The sequence below is a fragment of the Triticum urartu genome, chromosome 2 (genome assembly GCF_003073215.2).
Source record: "Triticum urartu cultivar G1812 chromosome 2, Tu2.1, whole genome shotgun sequence".
Lineage (NCBI taxonomy): Eukaryota > Viridiplantae > Streptophyta > Magnoliopsida > Poales > Poaceae > Triticum > Triticum urartu.
Genome location: NC_053023.1, coordinates 433,220,337 through 433,235,086, shown reverse-complemented (window position 1 = coordinate 433,235,086; position 14,750 = coordinate 433,220,337).

Here is a 14,750-nt window from a genome sequence, read left to right as displayed (position 1 = left end):
GCAAAACATGCGGTAAAACCGTTCCCCAGTTGGGAGAGCAGGCGGCGCAATCAATCCCCCCGCTTGTTGTGCCAACAACACATGAGAGTAGGCGCGCCTAATATTATTGTGGGCAAACCGTTAACATTGCCGAGCTGGGCGGTGTGGTAATAACCGAGGAGCATATTGAGCAGGCTAAAAGCCTCATGATCACTGTTGGACAACTCCTCGATATCGAGCCCATGTCTCCGACTAGAGAGGAGGAAATAAAATGGAAATATGTCCGGGGCCAACCTTTGGTCGAGCCAGACGAGGTCAAGAAGCTCCCAACGAGAATGTATGAATTGCATCAATGGTGCATGGACATTACCAAGAATTCCAATCGAGAGTCCATCATGGTGAATGTAAAGAAGGATCATTACTACCATGAGAAAGTTGTGTCCATTGAGTATTCAGAACTATTTTAGTTATACAATCAAGACGCACTAGACAAATCTATCGTCAGTTGCTATTGTCTGTAAGTGATTTCTTTTTGTAATTTAAGTCTCAAGCTAGCTGTAGTGATCATTTTGATCAACCATTACCTGTAATTATCCTCACTATATTCTTTTCTATGGTATTATGCAGGATGAAGAATTATGAAATGAAAAAAGGTGGACGCAATGGCATTGGGTTCGTTGACCCAAATACCATTAATGAATACACATGGAAATTAGATCCATATTACGAAAAAAGTGTAGAGGAAAGCATGCTAGAGTTCTTCAAGCGCCTCAAATACAATGATGATATACTACTTCCTTACAACTTCGAGTGAGTCACACTGTCTTGTACTACAAATTCTGTTTTTTCCTACTAGCTAGCTACATGTTTTTGCTTACATATGCCTGCTTAATTAAGACATGCAAACGTGTGTGCATGCAGATTTCACTGGATCTTGTTAATCATTAAAGTTGATGAAGGGACAGTTGAAGTACTAGACTCGCTACTTAAGAAACCAACTGACTACACCATCATGAAGGGGATAGTCAACAGGTAATTTCAATCATTATTAACTATATCTCGGCCTATTTAATTAGTTCGTCATTTCCTGATAACAACTATTTAATAACCCATTTATTCATTTTCTTTGTCAGCGGGCAGGGCTTGGGCAAAGTTCATCAACGTCACTCCAGGCCAATGGAAACAAAATCTAAAATGGTATCGACCCATGGTAAGTAATTAAGTAGTACTAGCTAGCTGCCATCTCTTTAATTATCATGCTTGATTAATTATTATCTGATCAAATTCCATTCTCGTAAAGGCCCTGAAGCAGGCACCGGGGAATAATCTGTGTGCATACTACGTTTGCGAGAACGTTCGCATGATGGCGTCCGAAAGGAGCAGATCTCAAAGACAGGAGTGGGTACGTTTGTCAGAACACTATTCACATTTTTTTACACCATTATCAATATCTAGTCACGCAACTAATACACATGCATATTGATCTCCTTTTTAATAGTTCAAAGAGGTGCGGGAGAAGCTCCTACCAGAGGACCGCATAGAAGCAATTCAAGAGGAAATAGCGGGATTTTTGCTCGACCAGGTCATAGATCCCAAAGGAGAATACTTTTACCCGCTACCGCCCCCATGAACCACTTCCAATTGTTATCGTGCTTCGAAGGCACCAATTAGGCTAATGCCACTGGCTCCGAAGGCACCAATTAGGAGAAATTGTATATAGCTAGCTAATTCTATATATATATACATACATGTGTGTATATATGTGGGAATTAATTAATGGTGGTTGTGAGACATTCGATGATATATATATATATTCGGTTCTACTAGAAATTCTATTTATATATATGCATAACGTGTACAAGATGTAGTATCATAAAATACCAGCAAACAAAAAGAATTAAATGGAAAACACAAAATTAAATTAAAAAGAAATCATAAACCCAAAACCCCAACCTTTTAATACCGGTTGGTGTCACCAACCGGTACTAAAGGGCTCCCTGCCCCCGGAGCTGGCTCATACCACGTGGTTGCCCTTTAGCACCGGTTCGTGCTGAACCGGTACTAAAGGGGGGGGAACCTTTAGTGCCCACACTTTAGTGCCGGTTACCGAACCGGCACTAAAGGGCCTTACGAACCGGTGCTATTGCCCGGTTCTGCACTAGTGGCATAATGCGGTACCGCATTGAATCTCGCAAATGCGGTTCGCTCGAGCAGTGCATGATAGCCACTTCAGAACGGGACTATATCGAAGATTAACTCCTCGCTTCAGAAGTTATCTGGGGATCCGAAGACCACTTCCAGTGTGACTGAGCCTGTGCAAATGGCCTCTACACCTGGTATGACGCCTTTGAAGGTCATTTTTGTGGGTTTGATCCTTGAGGGGTCTATACCCATTTTGCGCACTGTGTCCTGATAAAGCAGGTTCAGGCTGCTGCCGCCATCCATAAGGACTCGAGTGTGGTGAAATCCATCAATGATTGGGTCTAGGACCAGTGTGGCGAATCCGCCATGACGGATACTAGTCGGGTGGTCCCTGCGATCGAAGGTGATCGAGCAAGAGGACCATGGGTTGAACTTTGGGGCAACTGGCTCCAACGCATATACGTCCCTTAGCGCACGCTTCCGCTCCCTCTTGGGGATGTGGGTTGCGTATATCATGTTCACCGTCCGCACTTGTGGGGGGAACCTCTTCTGTCCTCCGGTGTTCGGCTGCCGGGGCTCCTCCTCGTCATCGCTATGCGACCCCTTATCTTTGTTTTCGGAATTTAACTTGCCGGCCTGCTTGAACACCCAACAATCCCTGTTGGTGTGGTTGGCTGGCTTGTCGGGGGTGCCGTGTATTTGACACGAGCGATCGGGTTTTTTCCGCTGACCGTGTATTTGATACGGTCCAAACTGGACGGGCCCAGAGTGCTTCTTTTAAATGGCTTTTTCCGCTGACCGGGTTTAGAGCCTTTGAATCCGGAATTGACTGTCGTATCCTCGGTATTGTCGTTGTTGATGCGGCGCTTGTGTTTGTTGCGAAGTGACCTGCCATTGCCATCCTTGGTATCTGAAGTACCATGGTTCTTTGATATGTTATTGCTGCGAGCCAGCCAGCTGTCTTCTCCCACGCAAAAGCGGGTCATGAGTGTCGTGAGGGCTGCCATGGATTTCGGCTTTTCCTGGCCAAGGTGCCGGGCGAGCCACTTGTCGCGGATGTTGTGCTTAAAAGCTGCTAGGGCCTCTGCATCCAGATAGTCGACGATTTGATTTTTCTTTGTTAGGAACCATGTCTAGAATTGCCTGGCCGATTCCTCTGGCTGTTGAATTATGTGGCTCAAGTCATCGGCATCTGGTGGTCGCACATAAGTTCCCTGAAAATTGTCTCGCATAGTGGCGCACCCTCGCGATCCATAGATCGATCTTGCGTGTTTTGGTTGGTCCTCCAATACGTCTCACAGGTCTGGCGTATTTCCCCATGTCTTGACATTTTTATTTGAGTGGCGTCGGGGTGCGGGCTGAACTTTTGGCTGGAATGTCTCTTTGTCGCGGCCACGAGGTGGCCGATCAGCCGCGTCATACGCTTGAGATGTAGGTTTTGGTGCATCCTCCTCTAGTCGGGGTAGCAACCTGCGCTTTGGGTAACTCTTGGAGGGGCGTTCGAGTTTATATTCCTCGGAGGCAAGGACTTCAGTCCATCTGTCAGCTAGCAAATCTTGATCAGCTTGAAGCTGTTGTTGCTTTTTCTTAAGGCTATTTTCCGTGGCTATAAGCCGGCGCTTAAAGCGCTCTTGTTTGACGGGATCCTCAGGCACGACGAATTCATCATCGTCGAGGCTTGCCTCGTCTTATGAGGGAGACATGTAATTATCATCCTCCGCTTCTCCATCTGCCGCTCTGTCGAGAGGGCTAGCTTCTCCATCTTCCTGCCCTAAATCTTGTTGGAGGGGATTGTTGTCATCTTCGAGACTGTCCGGAGTGCTATTATCTCCTGTGCCAGTGTCACCGCTTTTGCTTTGGCAAGACTTAGAGCGGCGCCGCTGACGTCGGCGCTTGGGTTGCATCTTGGAGGGGTCATCCTCCGCTGTCCCGTCGCCATTGCCTTCTTTGGGTGTGTCCACCATATATATGTCATATGATGAGGTGGCTGTCCAGCGCCCTGTAGGCAGTGGTTCCTCTTTGTCTCCCGCATCGTCGTCCATACCGTCGATGTCCTTGGAGTCGAAGTCGAGCATGTCGGTTAAGTCGTCGACAGTGGCTACTAAGTGGGTGGTGGGTGGGCGGCGAATTTCTTCGTCATCCGCATCCCAATCCTGCCGGACGTAGTTCGGCCAGGACTCTCCTGACAAGGAGAGAGACCTTAATGAGTTCAGTATGTCGCCGAAGGGCGAGTGCTGAAAAATATCTATGGAGGTAAACTCCATGATCGGCACCCAATCGGATTCGATAGGCACGGGCATAGGCGGTTCGGAGTCCGTGGCCGGGGAGGGATCCAGTAGTTCGGCGTCATGGCTCCCGTGAAGGGTATGGTCAATACTCGGCTCGATCGCCGATGAGAGTGCGGCCCCTGTGGCGGGGTCTATCCACCCGTCCATGGATGGCGCAACTGGCTCTGAATTGAGGGTCGGAGCGGTTACCGGCGTGATCTCCTGGACACTGTCCGGTGGCAGAGCTAAATCATGCTCATCGTGACCGTGTGGAGCACTAAGCGGGGGCTCGAATCCGTCGAAGATCAAGTCTCCGCGGATATCAGCCGTGTAGTTTAAGCTTCCAAACCCGACCTGGTGGCCAGGGGCGTAACTCTCGATCTGCTCCAGATGGCCAAGCGAGTTGGCCCGCAGTGCGAAGTTGCCAAATACAAAGATCTATCCGTGGAGAAAAGTCTCACCCTGAACTGCATCGCTATCGATGATCGAAGGAGCCATCAAGCCTAACGGCGACGACACAGAGGAACTCTCAATAAAAGCACCAATGTCGGTGTCAAAACCGGCGGATCTCGGGTAGGGGGTCCTGAACTGTGCGTCTAAGGCGGATGGTAACAGGAGGCAGGGGACACGATGTTTTACCCAGGTTCGGGCCCTCTTGATGGAGGTAAAACCCTACGTCCTGCTTGATTATACTTGATAATATGGGTATTACAAGAGTTGATCTACCACGAGATCGGAGAGGCTAAACCCTAGAAGCTAGCCTATGGTCTGATTGTATGTTGTCCTACGAACTAAAACCCTCCGGTTTATATAGACACCGGAGGGGGCTAGGGTTACACAAGGTCGGTTACAAAGGAGGAGATATACATATCCGTATTGCCTAGCTTGCCTTCCACGCCAAGTAGAGTCCCATCCGGACACAGGACGAACTTCAATCTTGTATCTTCATAGTCCAACAATCCGGTCAAAGGATATAGTCCGGCTGTCCGGAGACCCCCTAATCCAGGACTCCCTCACCTAGTGACAAGCATTAAGCATAGCAAAGTCATAGCAACATCAATCTCAGAACATAGTGGACACTAGGGATCAAACCCTAACAAAATTAACTCGATTACATGATAGATCCCATCCAACCCATCACCGTCCAGCAAGCCTACGATGGAATTACTCATGCACGGCGGTGAGCATCATGAAATTGGTGATGGAGGATGGTTGATGATGACGATGGCGACGGATTCCCCTCTCCGGAGCCCTGAGTGGACTCCAGATCCGCCCTCCCGAGAGGTTTTAGGGCTTCGCGGTGGCTCCGTATCGTAAAACGCGATGATTTCTTCTCTCTGATTTTTTTCTCCCTGAAACACAATATATGGAGTTGGAGTCGGAGAGGCAACAGGGGGCCCATGAGGTAGGGGCGTGCCCTAGGGGGGTAGGCGCGCCCCCCACCCTCGTGGACAGGTGGTGGGCCCCCTGGCCTTCATCTTTTGCAGGTATGTTTCATATTTTCTGAAAAGTCGTTCCGTGAAGTTTCAGGTCATTCCGAGAACGTTTGTTTCTGCACATAAATAACACCATTGTAATTCTACTGAAAACAACGTCAGTCCAGGTTAGTTCCATTCAAATCATGCAAGTTAGAGTCCAAAACAAGGGCAAAAGTGTTTGGAAAAGTAGATACTACGGAGACGTATCAAATAACAGGGGGTGTGGGTGAGTAGACGAATGCCCTGGCCAGCGGTGGGAGTAGTAGGGGTGGTGAGGCCTCCACGGCATCACCGCCGGCCACAGGAGGCAGGAGCACGCTGCACGACCAGCGCTGGTTCGGGCGGCGGGAGCAAGAAGACCAGAGGTTGAAGAAGCACTATGGCCGTTGGATGAACATCGTATGGTAACTGGAGCTAAAATCGTTCATGTTGACTAAGTTGACAAAGCCCTCCATCCAAATCAACTTGGTAGGCCCACAAGTCAGCCTCCCACTATGCTGGGTTCCAGCTGGCAGGGGGAGTATTCATTTTTTTGTGCGTAATAAGGAGGCACTTCCTTGCGTGCGAAGATAGCTGGTGGGTCCGACCTGTCAGCGGGGGGCACGTATTTTTCGTGAAATACAGAGGCCCTTCCGGTGGGTCCCATATGTCAGGTGGACGAATCAAAGACTTGAGAAGGCGTACAGAACAAGCTAGTTTGCTAGTAAAGATACGTTGCCGAGTTTTAGAAAAAAGAGAGATGTGCTCCTATAGCTGGTTCGAATCCAAACCTAGACTATGACTATATATGGTGCTATGCTACTCTGCAAGTAATGAAACTGACATATCCAACATTCGCTTCTCCTCTTCTCTACTTACTCTGCCTAGCATCAGAAGCTCTGGCCACAGCAACCATGTTCGCTAGCTGCTCGTCCACCAGCTCTTCAGTAGGCAACAACCAAATATGCGCCAAGTCACCACCCGTACCATCGCCTATGGGTCTCATCACACCCCTGCCGGCACACGCACTGCAGCCGGTTGCTCATCGCAACCCGCTACCGTTGGTGTGGTGCCACTGCTGCAAATCACGAAGAGTCATCCGTCACGTCTCAACCACAATCCTCAACCCTGGCCGAGTCTTCTACAAAAGCCCGAATCATGGGGTAATAATATGTTTAAGTGTTGTTCTGCTGCATTCAGTTGCTGATTTTTTAATAGTTTTGTTGATGATCTTCCAATTTGATTCGTGCAAAAAAGGGAAGATTCCTATCATTTGTATTTTTGGGAAGTTGCTGATGTGGGGGAGTGCAACTATGCTGATTATTTGGTTAGCCGAGGAATCCCAATACCAACAGGTTGGGGTGTTGGACAACTAACTGAAGGAACGACGGAAGAGGAAGATGCAGAGGAGAAGGTTAAAGATGCAGTTCCTCTGATCATGGCCAAGCAATAGCTGCTGAACGGCCTTGACAGCAATGAGGAGATGAAAGAGCTTGTGAAGATAATGGGCAAAATTGATGTGCTTTGTAGGATGACTGTCTCGTTATTTGCAGTGTATGTAGCACTCGTGATGTATTCAGTGGCTATGACATGAGCACTTTGCTGAAACTAGTAATGAATAAAACCTGTGTAGCAGGCTGGGCGTAGTGTTGTGAACATCTAATGATTTCTATTAACGGAAATCAGGGGGTATCCCCTTTTGCTCATAAATAAATAAATAGCAGAGGCCCTTTTGGTAATAAATAAATAAATTAGCAGAGGCCCTGTCGGGTCAGCTTTGTTCTCATTCGAAGACGTCGAGCAAATTGCAGTCCAACAACAAACTATGTCATCAAATTCAAGTTTCACAGCCAAATATGAGTACAACTAAACAACAATGTCATCATGTTTTATTCGTCATACAATCACCAAACACAAATCAGCATACATAACAAGTGATGTTCTCACAGGAAAATACTAAACAACATGTTCATCGGGTTTCAGTTGTCATAGCAAACACAATTTCACATAGTAGATAAAAAAACATCTTCTGAAAGGCAAATACGATAAAAGCTATGTAATCATCATCCGCAGTAGCAGCGTCAACATCTTCGCCATGTGTATCACTCTGAATCGTAATTCCCCATGGTGTCATCTTCTTCTTCGTCCTCAACGTCCTCGAACGTTGGCTTCTTCTTGATCAACTCTTGTATGTCCACATCACGACAGTCAATCTTTTCGTCGGCGTCATTGACGTGATGGGTTCTCAAAGATATTAGGAACATCTATGTTATCTTGTACATCAGGAGTAGTGTAAGCATCATCTTGTTGTGCAACTTCATTAAACGAATTCCTCTGCTCAAACCTTTGCAATACTCTCCAGTCATCGCTAGGTGCAAATGTGTCTTCCAAGAAAAATATCTGTGTTGCTTGATTTGCCAAAATAAGAGGCTCATTGGTCTGGTATGCCGCCTTGACATTGATGGATTTGAACTAATCATCAGCTTTGAGTTTTGTGATCCTGGAAAACAGGTTATACCAACGACAACACAACAGAACCACACACCGATGATCCTCAAAACTGGAGATATACTGCAACTGAACAATGTCTGTTATGTTAGCATACATTTCAGTTTTCTCTTTGTCATATGTATCCATGCTCATGATAGCACTGTTTGGTGTCTTCCTGCCTTCTCGTGCAAGGGTGTTGTAGCGCACATCTCCCACAACGCAAGATTCATAATGTCTTACTCGAGTATCAGGACCCATTGCTAGTGAGTAAAGGGCATCATCAACTGCGTGCCCATCCTCCCGCATCTTCTTAACCTATGGTTAGAAAATAGACAAGCCGATCATCTTATGTACTCAATATATTAAAAAACAGATAGGGCAATTCAAAAGCTTACATGGCTCTTGAACCATTTCACAAATACTGCCATAACCAGTTTGTCAATGTTTCTTGTATTTTGCGGCAGTAATTCCTTTTTGTAGATGTTGCACAAGATAGTGATCGCGTGAAACATCTAAATATATAAGAATGTGCTGCAAGTTTAGTAGATTACGATGTATAAGCTGCAGTACTTAGCACTTACTTGATATAAGGTAGTATCTCAGGAATGTTATTCAGCACATACCAAACCATTTTGTCCAAATCTTTAGGTTTGTCCTCTTGTCAACTCTTCCCTGTAACTCGAACAGAATAATCAAAAACATTGAGCCCGGGATTGTCTTCATCCACCTCTTTGCTAAGCTGTTCAGCTGTTTCAATGTATTTTGAGCAGAATGTCAACGCTTCTGTAGCAATGTAGGCCTCTTCGATGGAACCCTCGGGTCTAGCTCTATTCCTAACATAGCCCTTGAAAGTGCCTACCCGCCTTTCAATAGGGTACATCCAGCCATACTGTACTGAACCTCTAAGTAGTGCCTCATCAGGTAGATGAACAGCCAAATGCACCATCACATCAAAGAAGGCCGGAGGATATATCTTCTCAAGGTCGCATAGGATAGTTGGTATCTTGTCTCTAAGACGCTCCAAAGCATATATCCTGATATTTCTACTGCAGAGTTCCCTGAAGAATTGTCCTAACTCTGCAACTGCTCTGTATAAGTCAGGGCGGCCCAATCCTCTAAGGATAACAGGTAAAACCCTTTGAAGTAGGACGTGGCAGTCATGAGTTTTCAACCCTTGTACCTTGTTTCCATCTACACTGACTCTCCTTTCAGGGTTGGAAGCAAATCCATGTGGTAATCTCACACGTGACAGGACCTCGTAGAATTATTTTCTTTTTACCTTGTCCAAGACGTACACAGCTGGTGCCATATCCCGTGCTTTACCTTCATCTTGCACCTGCAAATCCTGTCTGATACCCAGGTGTGTCAAATAAATCCTAGATTTTAAGGTATCTTTCGTCTTGCCTTCAATATTAATAAGTGTGCCGATAATGCGGTCACATATATTTTTCTTGATGTGCATCACATCAAGATTATGCCGCAGATCCAAATCTTTCCAATACTCCAAGTCCCACAAAGTGGACCTACGGGTAAACAGTAATCTCCCTTTTGCCCTGCCACACTTCCTTTTCCCGCTACCATTACCAGGATGGTTTCCTGGTGTAATATGCCTGACCTTCTCTAATTCCACTTGCAACTCATCGGCGGTAAGCCTCTTTGGCGCATCACGGTTTTCATGCTTCGCATTGAACATATGTCTTCGGTATTTTCTAGGATGCGGCTTGTCCTTGGCAAGGAAACGGCGGTGCCCAATGTAAACAATCTTGCTAAGTATTGCATATGATAGCGGATTCCTGTCATAGCGAACACATGCATTGTAACCATGTGTCGTTCGCCCTGACATAGTGCCCAAAGCCGGATAATCATGGATGCACCAAATTATAAGAGCACATAGAAAGAAATCAGCTCGTGGGCTGCTATATAGGTCTCGAGTGAGAACACCCCTCCATAGCTGTTGAAGTTCCTCCACAAGAGGCTCCATGAACAAATCAAAATCCATTCCAGGACTTTTTGGACCTGGGATGAGCAAGGCCATCATGAAGTTTGATTCTTTGGTGCAGATATTTGGAGGCATGTTGTAAGGGATAACAAGCACTGGCCACATGCTATATGTGGCGCTTTGGTGACCAAATGGGTTAAATCCATCTGAAGCTAAGCCAAGTCTAATGTTTCTTGGGTCAGCATCAAACTTCTCGTGTTTCTGATTGAAGCTTTTCCACTCACTACCATGTGATGGATGACTCATTACATTCTGATCTCTATACTCCTAGTTCCTAGAATACCACAATACATCCTCTCTTGTTTCAGTATCATGAAACAACCTCTGCAATCTTGGTGTAACTGGAAAATGTCTTAGAACATTATGACGAATCCTCTTCACAACATCGCCATCTTTCCATCTTGATGATTTGCATTTCGGGCATTCACTTAAGTTGGCATAATCCTTCCAGAACAGAACACAATTATTCTTACAAACATGGATCATATCATATCCAATTCCAACTGCACGAAGGAAATTCTTCATTTCACTGTAGGTGTGTGGCAGCTCATACGCATCTGGCAAGCTTTGCGGAAAACAGCCAACATCGCATCGAATGATTTGTTGTTCATCCGCTCAAATGTCTTCATCTGAAGAAAGGTGACGATAGCTGAAAATACTGATAGCTTATTTCCTGGGGTGACAGCCATGTTGCATTGTTCCAACATGCGGGCCCACCATTTTTCTTCTACAGGTGAAAGTTCTCGGAATGCATGAGCATTTCGTAGAATTGTTTCAATGTTGGTCAAACTCACTGGCTCCGCCACCACCTCCTCCTCCTCCTCTTCCACGTGAGCATCAAGCAGATCAAGATGGTGATCTGCTACTTCCACGTAGTCAATAACATTGACGTTCACAGCTTCACCATGATGAACCCACCTAGTATATGTGACCAACATCCCATACAAGTGTAGATGATTTTGCACAGTTGACTGGGGTGTTGTAACTGAATTCATACAACTGTTACATGGGAAGAGCACATCTGATTTCGGACCACCGTACTCAGCTCTGATAAAGTTCATGAAGTTTTCAACCCCCTCCACATATGCAGCGGAGAATCTTCGAGCAGAAGTTATACAAGTCTGGTCCATCTGTTAGACATACAAATTAGTTCTTCTACCAGATATTACAGGAAAAACATATATGCTTTTTTATGAAGTCCAGAAAAAATATCTAGGTCGATGTCTAAATCTATGGCAAGATATTTGGACGAGCAGATCTAAGTAACAAAATATATGTAAAGCTAATTCAGCAAACAGATTTGAGTGCTAAATTATGGCAGGCTGTTTCAGTAGTCAATGAGGCCGAGCACACAGCCATCGAACTATCAAAGGCCATCGCAGCAACAAAGATCGAGTATAAAACGGTGTAGAGCTATTTCACCTAACAGATTGGCTACTAGACCATGGCAATCTACGTCACAATAAATATATGGCAGGATATTTTAGCAACTAATTGGCCTTGGCATGCCATCTCAGCTAAGCAGATTGAGTGCAGAACAGGGCAAGGAAACTTCTTAAGCAGAGCATATTAACTGTAAACTACTTCGGCAAACAGTGATATTAGCAACGTCTATCAGCTAACATTCAGCGCTACACCGACATGCACGGGGCCTCAGTCTAGAATGCGCGTACCGTGGGAGAAGCTGACCGTCGTGCGTCTCCACACGAACATCGCCAGCGGTGGCGGCACTGACCGTCGTGCTCCTCCACAAGAACGACGCCAGTGGTTGCGGCGCGGCTAGAGGTCGGTAGTCTACGAGAGCGTACTGTGGGAGCGAGAGGATCGCCGTGCGCCCCCCTCAATGAACCACGGCGTCGGCGTATCGGCGCGGCGGGGAGGGAGGCTTTGGCGGAGAGAATGGAGTGGAGGGGGATGGGGGGAGGGGGTTTGGGGAATATTATTGGCTAGTTGGCCGAAGGGAGGTTGAATCTAGGATTTGGGAGGAATTTTTGTGTGTGTGTGGGGGGGGGGGGATTTTCACGCGGTGGGCAGGGGGAGTTTGGCACTTGGTCGGTTTCTCCAAGTGCAGTCCCACGTGTCAGTGAATAGGCAAGCCGAAGCGCGGTCCGTTTGCGTGAGCTGTGTGCAGGACTGAACGTGTGTGGGGTGCAATGCGACCGCGACAGGGGTGCTGTGAGTGTACCACCTTTTTTCCTTTTAAACTAGGTGTTTCGCCCCCTCAAAAAAACTTGTTGCTTCGCGCGATCCATCGATACTACTACTAGTAATCCAGTAATCCCGACTAAAACGGCGCGGCTGGGTCTTTTCCTACGCGATATGCTGGGAGGTTGGCTTAGTTGGGTTTTTTAGGACGAGTAATGCTACACCTACGTAATCCAGTTACGTAATTAACGTAATGTGAACTGTGTGAGCTGTTGATTGTAGATTGGGGGCGGGAGGGGCCCACACTAGTAGAAAACAGGGCTTTCGTTCGGCCAGAAAAGAGCATTAATCAAGGTTGCATTATGAACCGGGACTAATGTGAGCATTAGTCCCGGTTCGAGCGGCGAGGGCACCGTACATGCATTACTCCCGGTTCAAATGGGACCTTTAGTCCCGGTTGGTGCCACGAACCGGTACTAAAGGGTGCGATGCCCATTAGTACCGGTTTGTGGCACGAACCGGTACTAAAGGTCTAACCTTTAGTACCGTTTCGTGCCACGAACCGGTACTAATGGGGTTGAGACCTTTAGTACCGGTTCATGCCACGAACCGGTACTAATGATGCAATTTTCAAATCCTAACCCCCTGTGTATCGCCTTTTCAGTTTTGTAAAAAGAAAAAGAAAATGATAAAAACATCAAAAGTTAAAATCCTTCGAGACGTAGTTATGTTACCACATCTACTAGTTAGGAAAATTTAAAAACATAAATTTGGACATGTTTTGCAAAAAGTGTAGGGAAAATGTAAAACTGCTGTAACTTTTGCATACGATGTGAGAAAAAAACGTATAATATATCAAAATGTTCAGAACGAAAATCCGCATCCGAAGGAAAAAAAGGAAAAAAGATATGCTCAAATTTTAAAATGTTCAGAACAGCCTGTTTGCAAAATTTTAGAATCCTCAAATTCCAAAAGGAAAAAAAGATATGCTCAAATTTCAGTTTTTTTGAATTTTGGTTAAATCTGGTCAAACTACTTATTCAAAAAGTATTAGTGTAACTAAATAATTATTCAAGAATATTAGTGTTACTAAATAATTATATCAATTTTTTTAATTTTGGTCAAATCTGGTCAAACTGTGCTCAAATAGGGGTCAAACAATGGTCAAACTACTTATTCAAGAAATACTAGTGTTACTAAATAATTATTCAAGAATATTAGTGTTACTAAATAATTATATCAATTTTTTAATTTTGGTCAAATCTGGTCAAACTGTGGTCAAACTATGGTCAAACTACTTATTCAAGAAAAATTAGTGTTACTAAATAATTATTCAAGAATGTTAGTGTTACTAAATAATTATTTCGATTTTTTTGAATTTTGGTCAAATCTGGTCAAACTATGGTCAAACTACTTATTCAAGAAATATTAGTGTTACTAAATAATTATTGTTTTTTAGAATAATAGTTTCAAACTCAAACAGTGAAACGTGTGGCTTCATGCTCAAGCTAAACTCCTGAGGGTTAATACGATTGACATCTTACTATTGTCAGGAGAACAACAAGTGCAGACTTGGAAACGGGGGGGGGGATAGAACCCGGAAGTTAAGCGTGCTTGCTCACGCTGGAGTAGTGAGAGGATGGGTGACTGTCCGGGAAGTTAGATGATTTGGAACGATGAGGGGTGATTAGAGATTAGAGGTTAAATTGGGCAGTGATGAGGGTGATTAGAGATTAGAGGTTAAAATAATTCAGAAATTTGAAAATCAGGAAAAAAATTCATTTTTTTTTTCAAATTGGACCTCCAGGCAGTGGCCACGTGGAGGGTCTTCAGTCCCGGTTGGTGTAAGAACCGGGGCAAAAGGGGGGAGGCTTTAGTAACGACCCTTTAGTCCCGGTTCAGGAACCGGGACTAAAGGCCCTTATGAACCAGGACTAAAGGCCCTTATTCTACTAGTGCCACCACCATGAAAATCAGGAGAGGAGAGACAGAGGAAATTTACGTTAACCCTTTCGTAGGTTCCCGTAGATGTAGAAAGATCTGAAATGCGCGAATGAGTAGTGGACGTACTATTGGAGTGCCTAAGATAAATTGTGTATGTATAGACCCTATTGTCGGCGTTCTGGGAACGGGGGTCCCCAGACTTGCCTGCCTGCGGCCTGCGGCGTGGCTCAAGTGGGGGGGGGGGGGCCAGCGCGGCCCACCTTCATCAGCTCAAGCTCAAGACCCTCGCGAGGGCCCAAGCCTCGCGTGGCGGACGACATGAAGCTT